We start from the raw sequence: 25,728 nt of genomic DNA on the forward strand, positions 1-25,728 counted from the left end.
CGCGCTTCTTTAATGTCAGTCCATTAGAAGAGCTCTATTTTGTTATTTCGTTGCTGGCTAGGCTTATAAATCAGCTAATAGTTAAAGATACAAGATTATTTTTAATCAAATTAAGCTCATAGTTTAACGAGCTATTATTGTGAATTATTGAGTCCATAAAAACATTGAGTCTTTTGAGTAATTGGTTTTCTAATTCAAGTTCTTTCAACACTACTTTCTTAGCTTTCTTATTACTGCAGTAATGGGTTATTAGGAAACTCTATTGTTAAAAGTATTTGTACATAAAAGTCTCTGACATTTCTGTTACCTTTTTGTAATGTTCAAAATACATATTTCTTTTATAACGCAACTAAAAAAGATATGTATATATAAACGTTGCTTTATCTGATTAATTAAGCTTTTATTTAAATATCTCAGACGTGTTTGTAATGAAGATATAAACTTGTGTGCATCTCATTATTTTAAGTAACTTTGCCATATAATTGTTGTTTCTACATTATCCAATATTAAATCTTTTTTAAACTCCGCTGACTTCATTTAAAAATTAAAATCTATACTGTTTGGTATTTTTACAGTACCTACAAGAATGTTTTTCTCTGCTGAAACTGTATATATTCTGTAATCTTCTGACTCGCATTCTATTTTCTTGAGATTCAACTTTTTTAAGTACTGGTTTAATCGATTAGATTTAAAGCTCTTTAATTTGCATAATTGCCTTTCCGCAATGTCTGTTAAAGATTTCTTTTCTCTAAATTAAAGAACGGCATTAGTTTCGGCTAACCTTTCTCCATTTTTGCATTCTAAACTGAATAGCAACTTGAGCTGTGCCAACAACAGAGCCATTTATCTGTCTGCCTTTTCAGTTTGTTGTATCCCAAGCATGGGTTTTAATAAACTTTCAATTGAGTCTATGCCAAATCCAATAAGCAATCGAACACATAAATAACCATTGAGACGACAGAGAACTCCAGACGCAGCTGGCAAATAAAGACATTTCCGGCATATTTGGATGCTGTGAGAAACAGAGAGAGAAAGAGACAGAGAGAGAGACAGAGACAGTCAGAGAAGTCTTGGCCAAACAGGGAAATTAGCCAGACAAATAGAAAAGTTGCTGACAAATGGTTAACAATTACAATGCAAAGGGATATTGAATCGATAGATAAAAGACAAAAACCAAAAAAAAACAGACGAAGAAAATTGAAAGCAACGTCAGGGAAATTGTCCTTGCGCAGATCCACACGTAATCTGAAACCGAAAAGTAAATGTAATGATAGTTTGTCTGTCTCGGTGTGTGTGTGTGTGTGTCTATGTGTGTGTTCAGTATCAGATGTCTGTCTATCAGAGACAAATCCCGTACGATTGTGTTTGTATCTCATGGATACTTGTATGTACATGTTGTTGTCGTCTATCGCATTTTTATCAGCTGTTTGTATTTGTTTTGTCTTTGCACTTGCAACATTTGCCGAGTTCATTGAAATCGAGTGAAAAGGAACCTACAAAAAACGAAAAAAAAAGAAGGAACGTCAGTCAGTTCAGTCAGGAACCGGGACGGGGGAAAGGAAGAAAATCTCTTTTCTCTCCTTTTCACCCCAAACGCCGCTTTGTACTTTTGCCGACTGTTTGCCAACCGTTCTTTACCTCAGCACTCTGTGCCTGTGCCTCTGCCTGTCTATGCTTGTCCATATCCTGTCTCGTTCTCTGTACCTGTTTCACAGTTGAGTGGACCCAACTGGCCTCAACACAACTCGAGACGCGTCGGCCCAGGTCGTAGTCAGAGTCGGAGTCGGAGTTGAAGTCGTAGTTGTTGCCAGGAGTGTCGGGGTCGGTTGTGTGTTATGTTGGATTCTTTATGGCCGGCATACATACCACACTTCTCTTCTTCTTCTATACCATACATACATTTGTACATACATATCTTTTGTCGGCATCAGCGTAGTAACTCATTTCATTCATGGCCGTAAATTGTGCAACGCAAATTCTATGCAAAAGTCTTAAAGCCCGCTAACTATTTGCAATGCTATATAGCTTTGGCACTTTAATAATAAAGCCCAAACGCAAAGAAAGAAAAGCAAAACAGAATTCCCCAAAAAGTAAATTAAAAAGTATACATAATTTTTAAGTAAACTACAGACACTCACGATCGATGGAACGACGCAGATCGTTCTGATCGTCTGATCGTCCAATCGCACTTTAACTGCACTTGAGGCCTTTGATGGCTCACCCAAGTGGAATCTCATCTCGCCATTGGAATTGAGGCGAATTTATGTGTTTCATTAAAACCGTTATGAGACGCGTGTTTCATAGCCATTAAGCCAAGGCGCTCGACCGCTGAGAATCGCCGAGAAGAGCTGAGGAATACTGTACAATGCCCAAAATTTAATAATGAGCATCGTTCGAGGCACAAGGCTTCACAAGGCTCTTGGGTTTGAGTGGAATGGCATGTTCCAGATTTCAGGCCAGGCATTTTTTCAGCACTCGTTTTTTTTTTTTTTCTCCTCTCTTTTTTTGTGGTGGCCTGTTGAAAGGCGTCTTGGACAATGCTAAATGCTGGCGATTTGTGCTCCACTTTTTGGAGTAAATTGCCAGAGATTTGTAAGATTTTTCGCTACAGCGGAGAAATCAGAAGAGTGGAATTTTCGAAAAGGACGTTCGGGGTGCTGAAAACTTATAAAAGGCGACCAAAAAATATAAAACAAATTGGCTTATATAACGTAATTAAATACGAGTTGCAAACGAAATATTATATTGCTGATGGAAAGGGAAGTTATGAAAACTTGAAATGTTATTGAAAGAGTTGAATGAAATTGTATGAAAATATTTTGAAATATGGAGCAAAGAAAGTTGGAGGCGGTAGTTGAATTTTATTAAATTAATTTTAGAATTATATAAATATAGAATGAAATAATTATTTATAAAATATGCAGCTAATAACTAAGCAACATTTAGTTGCATTAAAAGTTAACAAGTCTCAGAGAATCCTTAGACAAAATTTCTCATGTGAACAAAAGTGCAGCTTAAGTGGAAGAGCAACATCAAAGTGCATAAACAGCCGGTAATCTGTCTGCTTCAATGTCTGACTGCATTTGCAGTTGTAGTTGTAGCTTTACCCCCAATCCTGAACTCACTCGCACCTCAAGAGTCAAAAGGCAACTTCAACGAAATTCACAGACAAACCCAAAGCAACAGAGAGTTGGAGGAGCACTTGGTAGGGTGTTGCGGTAAGGAAATGTAAATCCCATGTGTATGCTTGCCATGTATACGAGTGTGTGTGTGTGTATGTGCACAACACCTTTTACCAAGAAACAACAACAATTACAGCAGTCATCACCTTTGGTGGTTTCAGTTCTTGTCGGCGCCTTCTGAACCTGCAACAAGACTCAACAACGTCGCCGTCGTCGAAAGGTCTACAAACTACCTAAGCAGCCCAAAAGTGCAACGAAGGCAAGAAGCCTTCTTCTACCACATGCGTATGAGATGGCAATAGTGTGTGAACGAGATAGTCATATCGAAACTGTTGTTTATTATCTTATGGCTTGGAAGTTATAAAACAAAGCGTCAATTGACTGCCAGGCTCTTGGTGCCCTGATGCAATCATCTTGCTAAAGTATGACTGTCTTGCCATGTCTCTTGAGTCGGTCTCTCTGAAATTTACATTACTGTTTACACACACACACATATGTATAGAGAGTACAGCTCCTGTCTGTAGAAGCCGCTAAAAAGCAAAGAGTAGAAGGCGGCGGAGGAGCTGCTAATAGAGGAAGTGCAAAGGGGCAAAGAAAACCGATAAACTGCGTGATGTATAAATTATTTTGTGGGTACCAATGAACACAACACGTGAGTTAAATATGAGATAAGTTTTGAGTAAGAAATCAGCAAAAACACAAACCTTATAAAAAAAAACTCAAAAGTTACCAACATTCCATTCAAAACAAAACCGAAAACCGAACAAAACAAAAAAGCTCTTCAAACCACAAAAGATTATCGAAGATCTTTAGTCAAAGACCCAAAACATAGCAACAATAGAAAGTAAGCAGTGAATAGAATGAATACAAACTAAAAAGAAAAAGAATCAAACAGCTTCCCAATGTCTTACGAGTATACTGAGTGTTTATGATATGTGGCTTTTATAACCTCAATTTAAAACAATTTTCTTTTGCTCTCTTTACAGGTAAGTCTCCCAGATTGCGTCCATTTAACGTAACGTACAGAGTAAGTTGTTTTTTCGTTGTTGTTGTTGTTGTTGAGTGTTTTCCATTTCCTGTTCTCCATCCTCTCTGCCATTAGCAAATCAAATAAATATTTTGGCCTGCGGTTGAATGGAGGAGACTCCTCATAACAATTACCCGACCCGCAACTGGCCACGTCGGCGGCGTCTGCAAATTAATAATAATCAAGCCAAATTACACAATGACACGCACTTGAAGTCTGAGTTGAGTCGAGTTGAGTTGAGACGCGTCTTCGGGGTCTTGAAGACTCGTGCGAGTGCTCGACTATCAATTAGGCACATCTTTCAATCAAAAAAACGACTCTGAAAACAAAAAGCAACTCTCGAGAGATTTGTCTGTCTGTCCGTCCGTCGGTCTCACAAAGAATTAGCGCTAATAATTAGAGACGCGACTTGAGGACTTGGAACTTTGGTCTATAGATAAATATCAAACAATTATTATTATCATCGTACGCCAACGCTTCACACGATCTCTTCAAGTGATCTTGCCTGTGTTTTGTCTCCTGTCAAGTGCATAACAATCATAATAATTTATAATTTTGTTTCTCATTTGTTTTTTTATAACACAACTCGTCGAACTTCATTTCGGGACAGGTGTTGGCCACTTTTTCATCCACTTTTGTTGCGTACTTTGTTGCGCCCCATAAAACTTCACTCTCTGGAGTTGGAGTTGGAGATGGAGATGGAGCTGGAGAGTCTTCCATCTAATGACGTCTTAAAATTTATGTTAATCTGCCGCTTGTTGCATGTCATGCCGCAAATGTCGCTTAATTATGAGGATCGAGGCAGCTTGTGCTACCCTCAACTTCGCCCTTCTGCTTCGCTTCTACGAGTACTAATCATAATCAGTTTTGAGTTTCGTTATTTCTTTTTTTTCTTTCATGTTTTTTATTATTTATAGCACTCTTGATAGTTTCTTGGCTGGGCTCCTTTTTTTTGCGCGTGGCATGTGGAAAATGTTAATTAAATTGTAATTTATGAGACTGCAGATAAGTTAGTTCAGCAAATGAGTCAGGGAAGGCTGCTGATGAGGGAATTTCTCAGCAATTGGTGGCAGGAAAATGAGCTAGAAGCTCTACTTAATTAATAGAGAATCACTTGCTGAGATACTTTTTAAGACAGTTAAGTACTTGATTCATGCTTGCCTGTAATGATCTCTGAATCAGTTCTAGTTGACAAATAGGTAGCTTTTCCGATAAACTTCATTTATTTACTCAGTTGTTGAAAGAGAATTATATAGATTACAAGCTTAACAAGTGGTCTACACTCATAACTACGAGAACACCTTGATAAGATTGAATGATTAGTCATTGAGTTCTTTGACTTCTTCGTAATTTCTTTTGCAATAAATTTCACCGAAAATGTCGAGCAACATTCCTTTCCCACGTACCACATCTTGGACACAAATATTTTGGCGGTGTGGAACTCCAAGCAGCAATTATGTTGCTAATTTGTCATTTTTGGTTTTTTTGATTTTTGTTTTTTTTTTTCTTTTTATTTGCCCTCGGAGCGTGTCATGACTTTCCATTCATTAACAAATTATGCAATAAATGCAATCAAACAGCAGCTCGAGCTAACGATCTGCCAATATAAAACTTGTTCTCTCCCCTCCCTCGAACTTGAGTTCGCAAACTCACATAAAAAGAAAAAAGCTCGATCTCATCCCATTTTAATTTCAAGGCAATCCTTATTTCTTGGTTCATTTTGTGTTTTATTGTAAGAGCTGCGATGTTGCTCCTCCTCAGAACAGCTGCCACTCGCACTTAATTAAGAACTTCATTTAGCACCTCTTTGGAGTCGTCTCTTGATCGGAAGCCGGTTTTTCGGTGCCCTGGCATTCTGGAATTTAATCGCGCTTTGCATATCGCCAGCGACGTCGTCTCTGAATCAATATTTTGCTTTCTCACGCTATGCTGCGGAGTAGGAGTCACAGTTGGAGCTGAAGTTGGAGACGGAGACGGGAGGCGGGAGTCGGTGAGTCGCCTCTGGAATGCAGAACAGAGCACTGTCGGTGCCACAGTTGGCAACAATTTTGCCTGATTGCACCAGCTTTTTGGTCCAAAAGGCAGCCTCTGTTCGCAGCTCAAGCTAAATGGTATCACATGTCGACGATGGAGTTGTCGTCGTCGTTCCCTCCGTCGACTGCGTTGCAGTCGTTAGCTTGCTATTCGAGTGCATTTGCATGGCAACTTCATTTTTAGCCGCCTCTTATGCCACTTTGACTTTGCATATACCCTGTAGGCGCTACAAGAAATTATCATTAGGCAGCTACAAATTGAATCAATTAGGATTATCATATAGTTATACGAGCCTTATACTCTATAAACTGCTTAGGGCATTGAAAGGAAATTAATTGAATGTGTAATTTCAACAGAGTGCATTGAGAAATAAACATTAAAAAGTATACAAGGATTTTCTATTGATAATTCTATCAATCGAGTGCATAATCCATAAAAATGTATAAAGAAATATTCTAAAGATTTGCTATTGACAATTCAATCTTAGAACTCACATGAATGTCTTACGATATATTGTTTATTTTCTATTTTGCATTAAGTTCTTAATATTAATGATGTTAATTTAATGTTTTAATATTCTTGAGATTTTCTTGAAACTTGAACTCACAACTTCTATTTTCAATTCGAATTAAATGCAACTATTACAAAATGCCTGAATGACTATGAAATATAGTAATAGTCACTTAGCCACTTCTTCATAATTATTTCCAATTTGTGTTAGGGAATCTAGTGTTCGTCTACGCCTAGTCTAGCATTCCTTTCTTTAGCTTCCTTTCAAGCAGCTGCCGCCGTGGCAGTCAGGCTGCATTTGATGATAAATAGGCGCAAAGGTAAAAAAGCCAAAACGTGAATGCGAATTTCGTATGGCTGGAGAGTTGGCGTTTTGCTTTTGCTTTTTAGCTTTGCCTTTGGCTTTTCGCTTTGGCCATGTCTGCCATACAATTCTCAATGGTTGCCCCCAGGGGAGTGGGCTTTGGGGTTGCTGTGTTTAGGCAGGTGAGCTGAGCTGAGCTCGAGCTCGAGCCTCGAGCCTACGGCAACAACAAACTGCGGCAACAGCAGCGGAACTTGTGCGCTGCTTTCAAGTGCAATCCCAAGGAGGCAGCATTCAAGTGCCGCCTCGCTTGACTTTGCAAACGGCTTGCTTGGCCTCTTGTTCTTGTTCTTCTCCAGTTTTTTTTCTTATATTTTTTTTGTTTTATGCGCTGGCATGTTTGTTTGTCAACCTACACCAACAACAACGGGCCAAAGCAACGCTCCGCGACAGCAGCTGTTGCCGGCAAACATTTGCCCAAAGTTTGGGAAGAGGGGCGAATAGATGGGTGTTTTGGGGAGGCAGCAACTGTCGCCAGGAGTCAGCAGTTGCAGTCAGTCAACAGCCAGAAGGCAGCGCAATGGAAGCAGCAGAAACAACAACAGCAGCAGGCGCAGGCGCTGGCACATGGCAATATTTCATTACCCACGGCTGACACTGAGACACTGAGAGCTGCGACTTGCACTTGGTCTGGTCTGGTCTGGTGTGCGACTCCTGCTTGCTGCCTCTTCATATTTCGTATTTTTTTTTTTATTTCTGCATTCCCCTTTGTGCTGGCATTTGAGGCATGCCATGAGCACCCGTTCTAGACGCACTGCTCCGCTCTCCCTGTCTCTGTGACTGTCTACCCTAGGCCACATTATCTACCTTGGCCATAAAGATAGAATGGTTGCGTGTGCGTATGTGTGTGTGTGTTTGTGCAACGCACACAGCTCGTTGAATGCGCTACTTGGTGGGCAGTAACTTGCTAGAATTGTAACTGTGTAGGATATGCCACTGATAGTGGATAGCGCGTTACATGGCTTGTAAATGCCCACAGAGATCTATTGCTCACTCTCCCAGATAGCTGGAGTAGTCTACAAATACTTGAAAGCTATGCTTAATCTCGCCATGAACTCGCTAATCAATTGAACTTTTATTGTGCTGATATTTTGTTTGTGATATTTACAGGAAGTTGTACTAAAAGAAATGAGTGTAAAACGGTCTTTATGTTCTGTTTGATAATAATATAAATTGTTTATTAAGGCAACTATATTTACTACTGGTGGAAAAAGTAATCTTTTTATTGTAATACTTTTTTTCCTAGGCATATATGCAATTTCTTTTATGTTGCATTTATTATTTGCAATCAATTTTGCATCTATTCCGTATTTCAATTTACAGAACTTTATTGCTATAATTAGTATTTTGTTTTTCGATTTTAAATTCAGTATATCCTTAATTTTAGTTCATTTGATTATTGTAATTTTAGTATACTCTTTTTGATTTTAGTTTCCTTTTATTCTTGTTTTACTTTAGCATAGTTGAGTCACGCCATTTCCGTTTTTATAATTCTTCCATTCATTTCAAGTGTTACCAGTCTTTTTGCTAAAACTTAGCATTCTCTTACTTACGCCTCTCTCTGCAATTCTCATAGAGTTGCCTTTTAGTATTTCGCAGGCAGCGTATTAAGGCTTCGACTAGGCTTTGCAGCAGGTTAATCGTATCTGCAGCTGTCTATCTATGAGTATGTTGTACTTTGTGTTGTCGTCAGACAGCGGCAGGTGGTCACGGTGCAGTGTTGAATTCCCTCTCTTCCCCTCATCCAGAATACCTTTTGCCACTCGCAAATAATTTCCATACCATCGCGGCGACAATAAAAACGAGAAACATGCCAAGTTTTTTATATGTTCGCTCACTTTTTTTTTTTTGCTTTACGCGCATCTGCAAATTAAAAACGCATTTTATTTTATACTATGTTGTACTCGTATGATGCCGGCAATGGGAGCCTTTGGCTTTTACAATGGCACCACACACAAAGTCTACTACACTCGCTGTTGCCACAGTGCAACACACAAAGTTGGGTGACAGATGTTGTAGTCGCACTCACTTCTATATATCATACATTCATACATATATAACTTTATGCAACATATGCTAGCATGTTCGCATTTTTTCTTTCTATGCGTAATTATTGTGAAATTTGTTACAAAGTTTTCTTGTCGTCTGCTCGCTACGTGTGTGTAGCTACACTTTAGACTTAATTGTTAGCTGTAGGATACATAACAACAGCAACAACAACAGCGACAACAATAACCACAAACACACTCGACACAAGAACAACAAGAGCGAAAAGAGCGAAGAGAAAGAGGAGCCCTGTTGAAATCAAAGCTTTGATGCCGACACGACAACGACAACGTTGAGTATATGACCAAGCCTGATGGTGATGATGATTATGATTATGGGTAGTGGATGGTGATGATGATGATGATGACAGGTAGCAGAGTGTTTAATTTATGTCTTTTTAAGCACTTGCCTCGCCAGTGTTGCATAGACAACGCAGCAACCAGAGCCTCCGGAATTCCAAACGAACAAATCTTCACTCGGGAATGCAACTTTTTTAAATTGCAGCTTTTGTGTGCAACAATATTTATTAAGTCATTTTCATCCTGGAAGCGAATAATATATAATGACTTAATCGCTACTTTATATACGTACTATATGCTTCTAACTATAAATCTTGTAGTCCAAAGGGCGCCAATTGATTAAAGCTTTCACTGCAATTGAGAGCATAGATTGCTTTGTATCTTTGCATCTTTTTTTTGGGTGCGACAGGCGCCTCGCCGGCCCAAGTGTATCTCAAGTGCTTTCCCTTCAGCATTTAACTCGCTGTGACAACTTGTTTATCAGCAGCACGAACTCGAAACTCTCCCAAAAAAAACTCCAAAAGTCTGTTATCTGATGACAAACAGAGATCTGTAACCCAAATCAGGGCAAAGTTGTTGAGACTTCCGTAGAACAACGTACAGAAACCATTCGATGATTTATGTGTACAGCTAATTGGGGAATATTTCAAGTTAATTCCCCACCCCCTTGAGGTCTCTGTGCCACTTTCCCTTTTTTGTTGTACTGTTTTTTTTTACTTTCTGTGTGATCGATTTGTACAAACAAAGAGATAACAATATAATATATATAATTGATTAAATGCAGTATGACAGTATGGCTCGAATAATTCATTGGAATTTCCACACACGTTTCTCCATTCAAGAACTACTACACAAACTACTCCATATACCAAAACGAAACGAAACGAAACGAAGCGAACACAGACCGCACACAGATTAGATTACTGCAAATTGACACATTTTCTGTTGTCTTTACTGGCCCCGGACTGTCAATCAGCGAACCAAAGGCTCTTTCTCTCGTGTCTCTGACTCTCTGGAATAATTGTCGCATGGGGCGCAGCTCTTGAGTTTGATTCGTTGCGCTGCATTTTTCGGGGCACATTAGCTGCGGCGAATGGAACAAATACTCTTAAGTAGTATCCGCAGCCACACGCTTCACATCTCATTCTCATTCACCCGATTTTTTTTTTTGTTATTTTTTCTCACTCTCAATACTCTCATTATGCGTTACGCATTATCCTTTGAGGCCATTGTTATGGTTTTAGCAACGCCTCTTCCTGGTAACCCGAACTACCTTTTCCAACATTCCTTTTTTTTGTGTTACAGATTTCTGTGATTAGCACACACCTTTTCTCTCTCCCCCCAGCTGGCCGGCTTTTCATCAGCATATTGCATGATTAGGACTAATAATAATCTGTGTGCGCCTGTTAATGGTTTTGGATTAGTTGGCGTTGTTTCTCCTTTTCTCGTTTCTCCCACGTTTCGTTAACTCTACTATTTTTGGGGCAGCAGCGGAAATGAAATATATATGAAAAATGCTTTTAACAGCGATATGATAGACATTTGATTAATGCTTGTTAGATGGAGCAGGATAGCTTAATGGTTATATAGATTGCACAAATATAAAGTGGATTTGCTTGTAACCTTGTTAAGAGTGAAACTAGGTCACAGATGAGGATGTAAAAAAGGGAAGCTAAAGAATATATTTATATCCAGTTTAAGCTGCAAATCGAATGCAAACTGCAGCCACACAGCTGCGAAAAGTATCTTTGAATCGTATCGAGCTGTGAATCTCGCGTTGTGCTAATTGCAAAAAATCAGCTGTACATGGCTAAGTACTCATCATATTGTACAGCGTTTGATTGTACACTTTATTTATAGCACACACAAATGATCGCTAAAATGCAAAAATCATCAGTGTGTGATGACAGCTTCGCCAACAAACCGAAGGTCAACTGAGCAAAATCAGTTGTGTGTGAATTGATCGCTCAAATGTTGTTGTGTACCCTTTTTTTGCTAGACGAGACTTTACTTACAATTAAATTGTTTACAAATATATTTATAAGAAGTGGTTTTTTCTCGTTGGATCGTAGATCAACACCCACACGGGGCACAGCTGTTTCCCTGTTTATTGAACTCGAAGAAATTATTTGCCGCCCTGTTGATATCTCAAAAAGTGTTAATGAATTAATTACCTATCTATGTCTATGTCTATGCGCAAATAAATTATTGAGAAATATGCACAACAATACGTGAAGAAGAGCAACAAATACTTTTTGGAGAAATATGTATAAAAAACAGCTCTGAACTGAACTCTGTTTACATTTGACTGACTGCGCAGCGACTCATCTCGTGAAGAACAAAGAGTTTTTATTTGATTTTATAATTGTCGACACAGAATTTATTTCTATCAAGCGGCTACAAAAAGTGTTAATGGTTTTAATCGGATCTTAAAGATCTCTGGGGTTCGGCAATGTTCTGTTAATAACACACACAAACACAAACACACACACACGTGTAAATTTGCCAAGTCATATCCTAAAGCATCATTGGCTGTTATTAGTGCGACGGCGATGATCTTATCAGTGAACTTGGCCCCAGTTTGTAGACCAGACTCTCTGCTCTGCACTGAATTGGTCTTCGAGTCGGAGTCGGAGTCTGATCTGGTCTTGGCTGAGACTCAGGGTGAATCTGAGGCTGCTCTTCGTTTCATCTACAACTTAATTTTTGTTTTTGGTTGCTTGCTCTTGCTCTCTCGCTGTGTGAATTCCACTCTGAATAGCCCATTGATTGTGCTACAAAATAGTTGTCTATCATCCAATCACGTCCGGTATTTGTTTCCAGTTCTATCTTTTGTCTGTCGTTGGTAGCCTGCAAATTAGACTCGTTTTTAATGGCTTTTCAATTGAGGCATAAACTTGTTTATTTATTGCCTACGTTTTCAGTCTGTCTTCTATGTTTGTTTTCTGCTTCGATTTTTGTTGTTGTCGAGCATAGATTTTGGGTGACATTTTTATCGTGAGAGAGTTGAAATACATATTTATGCTGTATATTGATCGATGATCAGCTCGATGAGCTTGCAAAATGAGCGTCAAGCTGAGGATTACATGGTTAAATACTTGTGAGATACTCTGAATGGAATTTTAAAACGGAAATTGTGAATGAATCTAACAAAGGAATTTTCATTTAAGTTTCACGAAAATGTGCTAGAAACATAATTGGAATAAATGAATATGCTTTATTATTAAATATTCATATATAATGCTTGTATATTTTGAGATTGGCTTCTGAATTATTTTTCAAAAAATATCTTGCATATTTATGAAAATATTTTTGCCGTAGCTGGTTTCTCACACTATTCATAAAATATTTCAAAAATATAGCCTCATTCTCTCAGCAACTGGTGAAATATTCTTGGAAAATATCTTGCATAAATAGAAATATCTGCTGCAAGTTTTTTCCTGTAAATTGCCATTACTCATTTTCCTAGAGAACCACCGCAAAGTGCTGCTGCTGCTGTAATAGGCATTGGCCCTAGCACATGTTTCGCATATTTGTGCCTATTAAACACTGCACTGCAGGCTTAATAAACTAACACCCAGGCAATCCATTGGCAACGCCTCGAAGAGTCAGAGAGCGCGAGAGAGATGGAGCCTAATTAGACTGCCAGCACGTACTGCAATCCAAACAGTGAAACACGTCAATGGACGATGGCGATGTGGATGTCGATGGCGATCTATTGCCCCCACATGCATGTCCAGCAACGCCCAGATGCAGTCATAATTGCCCCAAAGCCTGGAACGGATCTCTACACTCCATGTTCTCAGTTCTGGTTGTGGGCTTTCGATCTGTGGCTATTTTATAATACCAACACGTTCAAACGTCAATTAAATAAATACAAGATACCAAAGCGTTGTAAACGCCCCAAAAGCCAAGCCACAGATCTCGTCGCCTGGCAACACACACAATATAGAGATGAAGAGAAGGAGGAGGAGAAGAAGTTGCAGCTAGTGCACAAGTTCGAGTTCGAGTCTGCAGTCGAGGTAGACACCCAAGCAAAAGATTCATTCAGGCTGAACGATTCATAAATTCACGTTGCACGTTGCACGTTGCTGGGCCAAGAAGGAATGCGCTGCTGGCTCAAGTTATTTTTGGCCTAGAACGAACTCGTCTTCCCACCGCACAGTCCGGTTGTGTTGCCTCTTCACTCGTTATTGCAAATATTTTAATGGCTGCTTCCTGTGGTCAAGCACTCCACTCTCTAGTTCTCTCTCTCTCTCTCGTTCTCACTCAATATTTTCGTTGCAAAGATCTTCTCTAAACTCAATATGCCGTTAATTGGTTGAATAGCATCATCATTATCATCATCATCGTTTGATTGAGGAGGATGTCATCCAGCGCAGTCGAGGGGGAAGAAATTAATCAAAGTGCTAGGCACCAACCACAAGTGCCCACTCCTCGAGTAATCTTTCTTATTTGCGCACTCAATTAGTGAGTGGCGAGGGGGATCTTCTTCCTCTTCTTCTTTTGCAAGTCTTTGTTCTTCTTCCTCCACTTCTTGGCACAGCTTGTTTATTTGGTTTGGCCAGAACCAAGAAACGTTGCAAGCATCTCAACAACGTTCACGTTCCCATCATGAATTTGTGGGCCGTCTGTTTTGGTCGTCTCTCTCTCTCTCTCTCTCTCTCTCTCTCTTTCTCTCTCGTGTATTTGCGCATTTTCTTATTTCTGTAAAATGATAAATTAACGTTTTGGCCCCGCCTTTGCCGCCCACTTTGGCCTAATGTCCGGAACGCGTTCATTGATTTTATTTTCATCGATTTTCTACGTTTCATCTCTTCAAATCTCTCGAGCTTATTAATTGTTTATACGCTCACTAATGAATTTTTAATGTTTTCTCTGTTTGTATTTCTTATTTCCCCCGTATTCGACATTTGTTCAATTTATGCAAATTAATTTGACACAATTTGTTAAACTTTGATTTGCCTTGTTGACGTCACAAAATGTTCAAATTTTCAGACTACAAATTATTGTAATTAAAAAGGTTAATGGATATCCCAAAATTTGAATATTTCAAGCTGATTTATCTTTTAAAAAAACTGCAATACATTAAAAATTGGCTATGGATTTGCAAAGATAGGTAATTAAATTTAATTATATGCTTTGGTTCTCCTAAGTTAAATAATTACATTTTATTATATGGTCTTCTACTATTCTATAGTAATTACTGACCTCATGTAACTCGACTTCTAGCAGTGCCATCTTTGTGAATTTAGGTTTATAATAAATAACGACCTTCTATGTATATTTATAAATAACTGACCCTATACAATATTCTGACCTCTTGTAACTCGGCTGCTGTCACTCTCATTTGATTGCCGCTACTTTTCCTCGTTTCCACTTGAGCTATAATTGTTGCATGTTGTGAAATTTAAGCTAAATGTGGAAATTTTGGTAGCTGGTAGGCAAGTGCAATCTCTTCATTTCGTTGTAGACGGGCACGATTCAATTGAAATCAATTGGCTTTGATTGAAATCGACAACACGAAGCAGCTGCCCCCAACTGACTCCCTGACTCGAATGACTCTCTCTCTCTCTATAGCTGCTAATTAAAGCCTAAACACTGGCAATTTTCTAGTAATGCGCTATAAGAAAATGCTGCCTGCGCAAACTAACAATTTATCAGCAATAAATTTGCGTGTACACAGTGGCAACGCTTTATGCATGTAACGCACGAACGGGGACAACACCAATAACAACAATAAAAGCAACAATGAGGCTGCCTTGTTAAATGGCAAGTGGCAAGTAGCAAGTAGCGATTGGCGAGTGGCGAGTGGGAAGTAGACATCAACAACACAACACAAAGAAATGGCAATTGGTATTGTAGCTGGCATGTTGTCTGCCACAAGTATCTTTGACTTCGCGAACTGCATTTTAATTTAAATAAATAACGCTGCTCAAGAAGAGCTTTATGAAGAGGCGTCTCCAGACAATTGCTAAAACATTTCTCTTAATTTGCAAGTTGTCAACGAGAATATGAAAGAAAAAGTTGCCACAGCGTAATGAGAAATAATGCAATTCTGTAAAAATAAATGCATAATTTATCACTATTAATAGAGTGAGGTTGAAGGTGCTTTTTATACTAGTAATAATTGCGCGATGTTGGCATATTATAAATTGTAAATGGCGGAGAGTGCTTAAAATAATAAATAGAAAGTGATTTTTTTATTTCTCTTACCCAACTTTAAACAAGTAAAAAACATACAATTTAGTGTGCTTGAATAAAAGCAAAACAGTGCGGTATTATTCCTAAAATATACCAAATTAATATACTGCAAAATTACTGAAAAATGTCAAAGACGATATTTTCAGTATATTGTTAAAGTTTTGGATTCAAAATATACCACAAAGTGCAAAAAAAATACCAGATTGTCACTAAAATCTTAGGTCCTGTATTTAGTAGACGTACAAAAGTATTTCTTAAATAACTTCTACAAGTGGGTATAAAAAGTACATATAGCTAAATTCTAAAGTGTAAACTCATAAATGGAAAGTACTTATCATGAGAACTACAACACGATTTTATTCTTCTTAGTGTAATTTTCTACAAAATATGTACATAAAGTGTATAAATTATTAGAGCAGCTGTTGATGCCACAATTAAAGCATCTCTTTCCCTTTGCCCCATTGGGGGGTCGCTGCTGTGAATGCAATGAAGCCATTCACCGGGACACATTTGTACATTGGCTACATTAAATTTATTAATAATTTTTACTACGAAACACACACAGTGCGTGGATAATTAATTAAATCAATAATCGATCGTAGCCAAGCGAGCAGCACAACAAAGGCGAGCAGAGGGGTTGAGCAGAGACACACAACAGAATGATATTTTTGAAATCCATGTGGACATAATCAAGCGAAAATTCCAACAAAATTAACACACGCTGTGAAAAACGCTGCGCTTGAAAAACAGGTAGACGACGACGACGACGACGACAAATTAGGCAACGCTTGAGAAAAGAGCAGCAAAGGGACAAAGTGTGCAGATGGAGAGAGAGATGGAGATGGAGAGACACAGACAGGCAGCAGGTAGACAGGATTTCGGTTAGTTGGGAATCGTCGCTAATGTTGCGTGCGACATAATCCTGTTAGAGACGCGTGAATGAGAAGCCCAAAAATACAAAAAATGAAAAATGTACAACCCAAAATAGCCGAGAAAATATGATAATAATAATAACAAACTGCGAAGTGGAGTCGTGGGCAAACGTGGCGTATGCGCAACTTTTGCATGTGACAACATAATTTGTGGGATTGGCTTGCCAATGATGATGATTATTAATCATATTTTTTTCTTGTTGGTTGTTGACTGTATTGAGTGTGTGTGTGTGTTGTTTGCCGATGAAAAGGTTTTTTTTTGTTGTCATCTCGTGACAGACTATCGACCATTGGCCATTTGGCCGGTCAGCATATTTAATGAGGTTTATTTAGGCAAATTAACAGCAGAGAAAGAGCATCGGCATTGGAGTCGCTTAATGGCCTTTATTTGACATTTTATGGCCATTGAATGGCATATTAGGCATTCGAATTAAAATTGGAATTTGAATTGATATTCTCTCTCTTCATTTTATTTTTTCGCTCGCATGTCAAAAGTCAGAGCAACTTCGACACAATTTTTTTTTACAACACTTAAAAAGCCATCTCGTTGTAATCTTTATGGCATTGCAACAGCAACAGCAACAACAACAAACAGACATGATGACATTCACGAGCTGCCCAATTATATTTACACCGAACTGAGACCTTTTGATCGTCGTCGCCCACGCGTCAAACATAAATATGATTATAGCATGAGAATGCTGCTCTGTAGATGATAGCTGAAACTGAAGTCTTTGCTCTGCCATCATTTATAAATTATATTTAATGGCGAGTGCACTAAACTAAATAAATTGTTGCCGACTTAATAACATAATTTCTAGCATTCAACAAGTGGGCGTCGCTGAAAATTTAAACGATTTATAGCCCAGATGGAAAGATAGAGACAAAGAGAGAGAGAGAGACACTCATAGAGAGGTGCTGTACTTTGAAGCGTTGTAAGTTGACAGATGAAATTTGTAAGGCAACCACAAGTGGGACAGACTGGAAACTGTCAGCTGCATTAATCTATTGTGGTTTATGGCCTCCTCGCTGCAGATGTGCGGATGATCCCAACGAATTGGGGTTGAATGAATCATTAGCCAAAGGCAAATGCAAATGCTTCATGCTGTCAAATTCTCAGCTGTTCTGCTAAAATTTCGTTTGGAGACAGTTCAAATGTTGTCTGACGAATTTTGATATTTTAAAAGGGCAAAGAGTTGCCATATGATATAAATTTAAGAGTTTAGTTATCAAAAATACAAACAGTGCTGAAAAGATTTTTATCTTACTATATATATTATATGGTTTTATATTTAAATAGTTTTCATATTTCCTACCTTTATATTCTTTTGAAAATGTTCTTCTCTTATTAAATATGAAATATTTTATCTTTTCCAATATAATCAATAGATTCCCGTCACTCAATTTTCACGCTGTTAAACTCTCGTTCTCTCAGAGAACTTTGCGCAGTGAGACTTTCCATTTATAGAGCCATTAAATGCGGGGTTAACAAGCCACCGAAAAGCCAGTGAAGCGTACGAACTGCGAGCTATAAGTTGCAAAAGATACAATATCTTTGCACACATACTGTCAATTGCAAATGGCAGACTGGAAACCGCAGCCAGACGCAGGCATTGTTAGGCCACATTATTTAAACCGTTTTTTTTTTTTTCTCTCTGATTTTTTTTGCTATATTGATTGCAATTTTTCGCCGTTTACTTGTCATTTGACTTCGATTTTCTCATCGCTGTGTTTTCTTCATTTTACAGACGATTAATTTCAGAGACAGTCAGAGAGAGAGAGAGAGAGAGATGCAAAAAAATGCTCGTAAATTTATGAAATTAATTCATTTTAAGTAACAGACAATTTCCCTGAGAGATGCCTGCACTGATGAGTTTTCTGGCTTTTCCATTCATAATTTTTATTTTCGTTTTTGTTACAAAATTGTTTTGCGGTTGGCAGCAATTTTTTGGATAGAGAAACCCCCCAGGAGAAAAGAAGAGGAGGAGGAAGAGATTTCGCCTGCTCTCGCATGGCAAATTGAGGAAATCTCTGCTTTTATGGCTTTTGCGGTTGCCAATGCGGTTGCAAAGGGTTTCGTTTACTGCGCTGCGGTTGCGAATGCTGCTCTGGGTGAGCGCTGAGCTGAGCTGATGTGAAGCTTACGCAGATACAGACTCGAGCCTAAAGCTGAGCCTCGAGCTGAGGCTGAGGCCGCCACTGTAAATGGCCTAAATGCTTTTTATGGCCAAGTACAAGCACATTTTTCAATTGTCGTCGCCGTCAACTTAATTGGGCCAGAGAATTAAATAAAAAATGCTGCTCATGTTGCATGCTGACTGACCAAGAGAGTTGACAGCAACACGTCGTCGTCGTCGTCGACGTCGTCCTCTCCGACAGCAGCAGTCGCCCTCTCTCTCTCTCTCTCTCTCGCTCTCTGTGCAAAAATACAGAAAAAAAAAGAAGTCCATAACACGGGAACGTGCTTTGAATAACTCGACTGCGATTTTTTATTGTGGCTGGTTGTGTTTTTCACCATTCGCCGCTGTAAATCTCTGTCGCGCGTTTTATCTCGCGTCCAAAATCGAATTTAAATCCGAGCTGCCAACAGACACAACTTGTTTCGATGGCTTTCGATCTGGCTAAGCGGCGCTTTTGATTGCCCACCTCTTCTCCTTCTTTATATACATTTTTTCCTACTTATTTGCTTCTTCTTCGATGGCCCGCTGTCTTTCAATTTGATTTGTTTGATGGCGTGAACATTTTTGTTGTACTACAAGTTTTATGAGCTGCAAAAATGCTCATTTGATTTCTCATTGCATTTTATTTCATTTTCGGGGTTTTTCTTTTATTTTTGTATCTCAAAAGTTGGCTGCTATTTTATAAACTTTTGGCGAAAACATTGCTAGAATATTAAGCTGCAAATGCCAGACAGCTTTTTGTTGTATCCAAAACAGATGGCCAAAGGATGCCACTGGCATTTGTGATTGATTAGACGATGATAAAGTTGTTAAAGTCAAGGATACTTTAGCTTTGCTGAAGCACTTGCAAAAGATTCTTTTTGTAAGTTCGAGCAGCTCTTGTGCATTTTAATTAGATGCGAAGCGTTGATTGGAATATAAAAACTTACTGAATGTGGCTAATAACTGACTTAAAAGAGTGTCTAAAAATTAAGGTAGTAAATTATTAAAGTGCTTTAACAGCACTTAATACAAATGCTAAATTTGTATGCTCTAAATTGTGAACTATTTAAATTGGAGACTTGATCTTAACTGCTGCAAGATAAACTTAAATTGCCAGTTAACTGTTTAGCTACTTAAACATAAGCAACAGCAAAGCAATTTAGCTATTTGCCTATCAGATTCATTCAATTAATCACTTGATCAATCAGATCTGACCCATTTGCGAACACGACTTTTGCCAACTGCTCCAATTAACAACAATTCGAGCAGCTAGAAAAATAATGGCCATTCTGGCCGAGACATTGAGCGCTTTTGTACACATTACATGACTTACATTGCGCATACGAACCGTTGGCCATTGTGTGTGTGTGTGTGTTTGTGTGTAAACAAAACAAAGTCGCGAATGTAAACAGCAAACAGGTTAACAGCAAAACTGACGATCAGCCGATTGGACACGTTCTGCATGCTCTCTCTCTCCCTCTTTCTCTCTTACTCCCCCCGTCTCAAATACCATTAATCAATTTTTATTGTTTAATTAATTTCGCTTGAATGAATACGGCGCACAGAGTTGGAGCTTGAAGCGAATCAAGGGGCAAACAAGCGAGAAAGAGAGAAAAACAAAAAACAAACAAATCGCCAAAAATAGCTACGAAAATGGCATTAGAAACATTTGCGATACGATATCAAAGGAATCAAACCGCATTATGTTGTCATTTCTTCACTTGACAATTATTTTTTCTTGGCGTTATTTATGTGCAATTCATATTCATAATTCATAAATCGTTTGCTGGCTTCACATGATTTGTCATGGTCATGAATTGTTCCAGATGTGTGATTTAATTAAGTCGCCTTGACTGGTTGGCTGAGTAAACAAATCGTATAAAAGAAATGCTATTTTAATAATAAATGAACTAATGTTATATTAATTAATTGCAAGTTTATTCAATGGATTATTTATGGATTATACTGATGTATGTAGATTAGAAAGATAGCAGATGTTTCCGTCAGCAATCTTTATTTATTTTTTGGGATTTGTTATGTCGACACTGTCAAAAGGGGGGCATGTAGGAAATACATCTAGAATAAAAGTCAGCTGCAGTTTTCCCAGCTAAGGCTAATTACGCCTCATAAATATATAGTAACAACCGAGCTACACATGGCAACAACAAAACAACAACAACATTTTGTGTAGTCGCCTGCTGGGCTATTTTAGTAATCATTCTTTCTCTGTCTGTCTGGATGAATTTTCGCACATTTGCGCATTGAAAATTGAAAAGAAAGACCGACAGACAAGGAAAATGCGCTGATTGCCAGATTTATGCATCTCCGAGGGGGGTAGAAGGTGAGGGAAAGAATAGAAAGATAGGGGCCAAATCGCAGACAGCTTGGCAACAACAAATGAAACAAATGTGAATGGTGTGGAGAGGGGGGGAGGAGGAGGCAACGCCAAAGTTCGCAGCATTCGTCACTTCATCATGCAAAAAGCCTCAACTCGCGAGTCGCTTGAGTCGACCCCGGGACCAGGAAGGATCCAAACAACAACTCGAACATCAACTCCTAACTCTTCGCTGGCGTTGTGTTTACATGAAACGTGTTGGCAGCGTAAACATTTGTTTCTCTTTACCCTCTCCCTTCCCCTCCCCGTCCCCGCCTCGCCCATCTTTTTGCCTCTTTGCAGTCGAGTAATTTTAATTACGCCTAAAAGAGCCGCCTGTACGTGTAGAAAGCAAAAGAAGCAGAAGAAAAAATAAGTAGAAAGAAAGAAAAGCAGCCAAACCAAAGCAAAGCAAACTCAACTCAACTCCAAGTCAACTCCAACTGTGCCGCCTCCCTCTGCATTTGGCATTTATGCAACGACCTGGCACGACACGTAATTACACACAGCACAGTTGACGGGGGGGAAGGGGTGTTGACGCAGGGGGTGGTGGCAGGCTGGACAGAAGGTGGAGCATGCTAAATGTTGCATGCACCCGAAGCACATTAACAGCGAACGCCTTCCACAGTTGCCAGCAACAACAGCAGCAGCAGCTCACTCAACTCGAGTTTGTTCAGCTGCCACCAGAAATGCATATCGAAATGGCAAAAAAAAAAAAAACCATAAATAAAACAAAAAACGTCTCCTACATAGAGAAGAACATTACCTGACTGCAATGATTTACCTCCATATTAAGCCACAATGCCTTACGATGCTTAATTCTAAAATAAATACTTAAATGTTGATTCTATTAGCTTCGAGATCGAGTTTATATCTCTGTTTATTCAGCTGTGAGCATCAGAATGCAAAAAATCACGCAAAGATATTTTCATTAATTGTTGTTTCAACTGAAACTTGCAGGTAAACAGCATTTATTTACTTTATTAGTTAGTTTCTAGTCGTGCGTTATGGAAAATATTTTTATAGACATTCCTTAAGATTGGCAACATTCCAACGCAATGACAGATTGAAGAAGTTTTTGGTATCAATATTCGAACACAATAGCAAACTACATCAATATAAGTTTATTAAGTGAGAAACTTTATTCATTTAAACTTAAATTTTGAGTTTGAAAGAATAAAAACTTAACAAACTTGAGAAACAATTTATATGTTTATAATATGAGGATATTACCCTAAAATATACCGAAAAAAAGTATCATACAATTTATACAAATTTCTAAAATACTATATACTATATTGAATACTAAAACATGCCTTCCAAAGATTTCATTTAAAATGTTTTTCTGAATGATTTTTGCGCAAAGAAAATCTGCTGAAAATGTCGGAATAAAAAGTACAGCAATATTGAATAACTAATTGTGGGCTGGTGAGCTCGCAACGCTTAAAATGTATTTATAGACTTCTTTCTAATGTTGTTCTCCCACTTCTTGGTTGGCTCCTCCAGACAATATTGTTGCTGTTGTTGTGGTTGTAGTTGTTGTTTTTGCTTTCGCGCGTGCTTCCTGTGCTCGATGTTATTTTAAGTATCAATTAGTATGAATATAAACCAACTAATGCTTAGTACTAGGTGGATATTGGGTAAGGCTTCCGCTCAACTGAACCAGACAGCGGGAGGTCCAAGGGCTGTAAAATTAATTAAGTGCCAAATACAAGTGCGTTAGTTGCGGAGTTGTAGCTTTATCTTTGCTGCTTGCAACACTTGACGACAGCGGGTGGCAATTGAGTTATGTGTTGGCAATTGGAATCCACATGCAGTCCCGCCTGATCTTCGATTAATGTGCAACAACTGCAATTGTTTGTGTTAGATGTATGTCCAACAAACAATTGCTAAATTCTCCTCTATTCCTATGATGGACGAAGGGCCCAAAAAGATTTGACCCAATTCAAGCGCAACTGTTGCCTCAGCTGTTGCCACCCATTAAAAATTTTCAATTTACAGATTTACGGGCGAATTAAAAACACTTTTTTTGTAATTTCTCTTTTTTTACACTTTATAAAAGCCTATGGGCAATGAATTTGCGAACCCAAAAACAGACCCAACCCAACCCCTGACACCATAACTATATTCCCAACATCCAGGGGGTGGTTGCGACTCGCTGCGACTCAAACGGGCTCTCGGTTTTGCTGTGCGCCTAATTAAAACTCATTACCATAAGCATAAAGTTGAGCAAGGAACTTTTAAGCACAACAACAACAACAACAACAACCACAACAACAAAACGGGAAAATGGAAAATGAAAAAGCAAGCAGTGCACAGGCGGAAATTGAAGTTAAATGAAACGAGCTCTGGGAGCTCGAGGCAAAATGCTCACAGGTTGCTTAAACCTTTTTTTGCCCTGCAAATGCTTCATCTTGGCTTAGCCAAAGTTTATTTAATGCAATTTCCCAGCCAGACAGGCAGGCGAAGAGTAGAGGGATAGGGACTGGAGAACGAAAATGGTTCTTGTTGTTGCCCGTGTCAACCATTTTGTTTGCGTTGGCCCCGCACTACCCCCGCCCACTGTCCACAACACAAAGTCGCAACGCATAGTGCAACCCCAGTCGAAAGTGAAAGCTTTTGCTTTTGACGCGTGCATCGACCCCTTTCTATGTCTCTCTCCTTTTTGCTCTCTCGCTCGTCGCATGTTACACATACTCTCTCGCTCTCTCTCTCTGTCTCTCTTTCAATGTGAGTTTGCCGGCTGTCTGGCTATTCATTTCCCTTTTGCACTGAGCTGTTTTTTCGGCCACGTGTGCAACAGTTGCTGCCCTGCTGTTCATTGCTGTGCGCCTGCTAAAGCTGCCGCGTCGCATTTTTGTGCCAAGCCAAAAAAGGACGAAGCGATGAGTGAGATTTTGCCACTTCGCTTGCTCTCACTCGCTCTCTGGCCATTGAAACTCGACTCAAAAGTAAAGTTTTGCTCTTCGTCGCAAAGGGGGAAGAGGACAAAACGCAACTTTTGTTTTGCTGCATGTGTGTGTGTGTGTGTGTATGTTTTTTTTGGGAGCGGTGGCGCTTTTAGTTCTTTCTGGCCTTTGCTTTTGTCTCGTGTTGCAGTGTTGTTTTTGCTTTTTGTTTTTATTTGCTTTGGCTTTTCACTCGCAAACTGTGTTTCAAAATTTTTGCCCGTTTGCGCTTTTATCTCCAAGTGGAGCGCATAGAATGATAGAAAGCAATAGAGAGAGAGAGAGAGAGAGAGAGATTTAGCGACAGAGAAATAGAGCACGCGAGTGTGTTGGGGAATTTGAAGAGTTTGAATGGGAAAACTTTTTTGCTCTTATGTTGGAAATGGGACAGTTGGGCAAATAAATTCGTTGAAAAGTTTCAAGCATAAATAAGTACGTATTATTTATATTAAATGAAAAGTTTTCATGAAAAAGTTTGCATAATTAACTTATAACTATTTTTCACAACATATCGATAATCAACTTAGCATATATATTAAGTAAATATCTTTTAACTCACTAAGTTTGAGGAATAGATTATTACTATAGTTGGTTGACTAGCTATATAATATTATATCATATATATTTATTATATTATATTATATCATATTATGTAAATACACAACTACACTTATGAACAAGTGTTCAACTTTCAGAAGTATTGATGACGTTATAATAAAACTTAACCGATTATTTAAATCTAGTCAAATGTTTTCTCGTTAACATATTACCTTTTCTTATAACATTAGTGCTATATTTATATTCATATTATTCTTAATATTCGCTTGAATTATTTTCGTTGTAAAAGATTTAATGCAAGAACTAAAGTAATTATATTCAAATTAATGAGTTTCAAAAAGTTAAACACAATTCTTTGCCATCTCCCCATGGTAACGGTGTTGCTCTTTTTTTGCCATGCCAACGTCGCACATTTTTGTTGGTTGCATTTTGGTGTCAAGCACCCTGTTGAGTGTCAGGCTAAGGGCTGCTTCAGAATTTCAAGGGTTTGTGCATCAGCGTAATAGTACTTACTACTTCTGCTTATCACATTTCTCAGGGACAACATCCGAATAAACTTAAGGCCTAACTCTCTGACAGCCAAACTAACCGTAGACACCTGCTAGACACTCTGACTGCCCAGCACAGTCACCACCCCAACCGTTGTGTGTGTTCTTCCCACACTTTCGAGTTTCTCTCTTCCTCTCATTCTCTGTTATCTATTTTGGAGAAGCGTTGCTAAACTTTCGCACCCTTTTAACATTTGCTTGGCGTCGTCGTCTGTTGCCTTAAGGGTGGTTGCCGGCTGTGGCTGTGACTGTGGCGTGTGCTGTATGGTCGCCACAGGAGTCGTTTGTTGATCGTTACAGTAAATCATTTGAAATGAATTTCGCTCCACTGCCTTTCACTTGGGCTTGGGCTTGGGGTACGCACCCCGTGCCGGCTTAGTTGGGCCACGGCAACTAAGTAAATAGCGTGTGTTTTCCACAGAAGAACATGTGAGACCCAGAAGGGTGGGTGGTACTTTAGTTGCTTGGGTGGTTGGGTGCCCTCTACTGCTGTTAGAGAAATTGCCTGACGTCCGTCTGTCTGTCCGTCCGTCCGTTCGT

General features: G+C 38.9%; 1 protein-coding gene and 1 long non-coding RNA gene across 2 annotated transcripts in view; both read left to right on the forward strand.

Moving 5' to 3' along the window:
* LOC132788550 (glypican-6) overlaps positions 1–25,728 on the forward strand; it is a 50,336-nt gene that overhangs the window by 11,928 nt on the left and 12,680 nt on the right. The gene's annotated exons all lie outside the window — the stretch shown is intronic.
* Positions 3,768–4,734, forward strand: LOC132793573 (uncharacterized). Its single transcript, XR_009633129.1, has 3 exons — positions 3,768–3,834; positions 4,169–4,209; positions 4,285–4,734. It is a non-coding gene; the product is annotated as an uncharacterized LOC132793573 (long non-coding RNA).

The sequence above is a fragment of the Drosophila nasuta genome, chromosome 3 (assembly GCF_023558535.2).
Source record: "Drosophila nasuta strain 15112-1781.00 chromosome 3, ASM2355853v1, whole genome shotgun sequence".
NCBI classification, from domain to species: domain Eukaryota; kingdom Metazoa; phylum Arthropoda; class Insecta; order Diptera; family Drosophilidae; genus Drosophila; species Drosophila nasuta.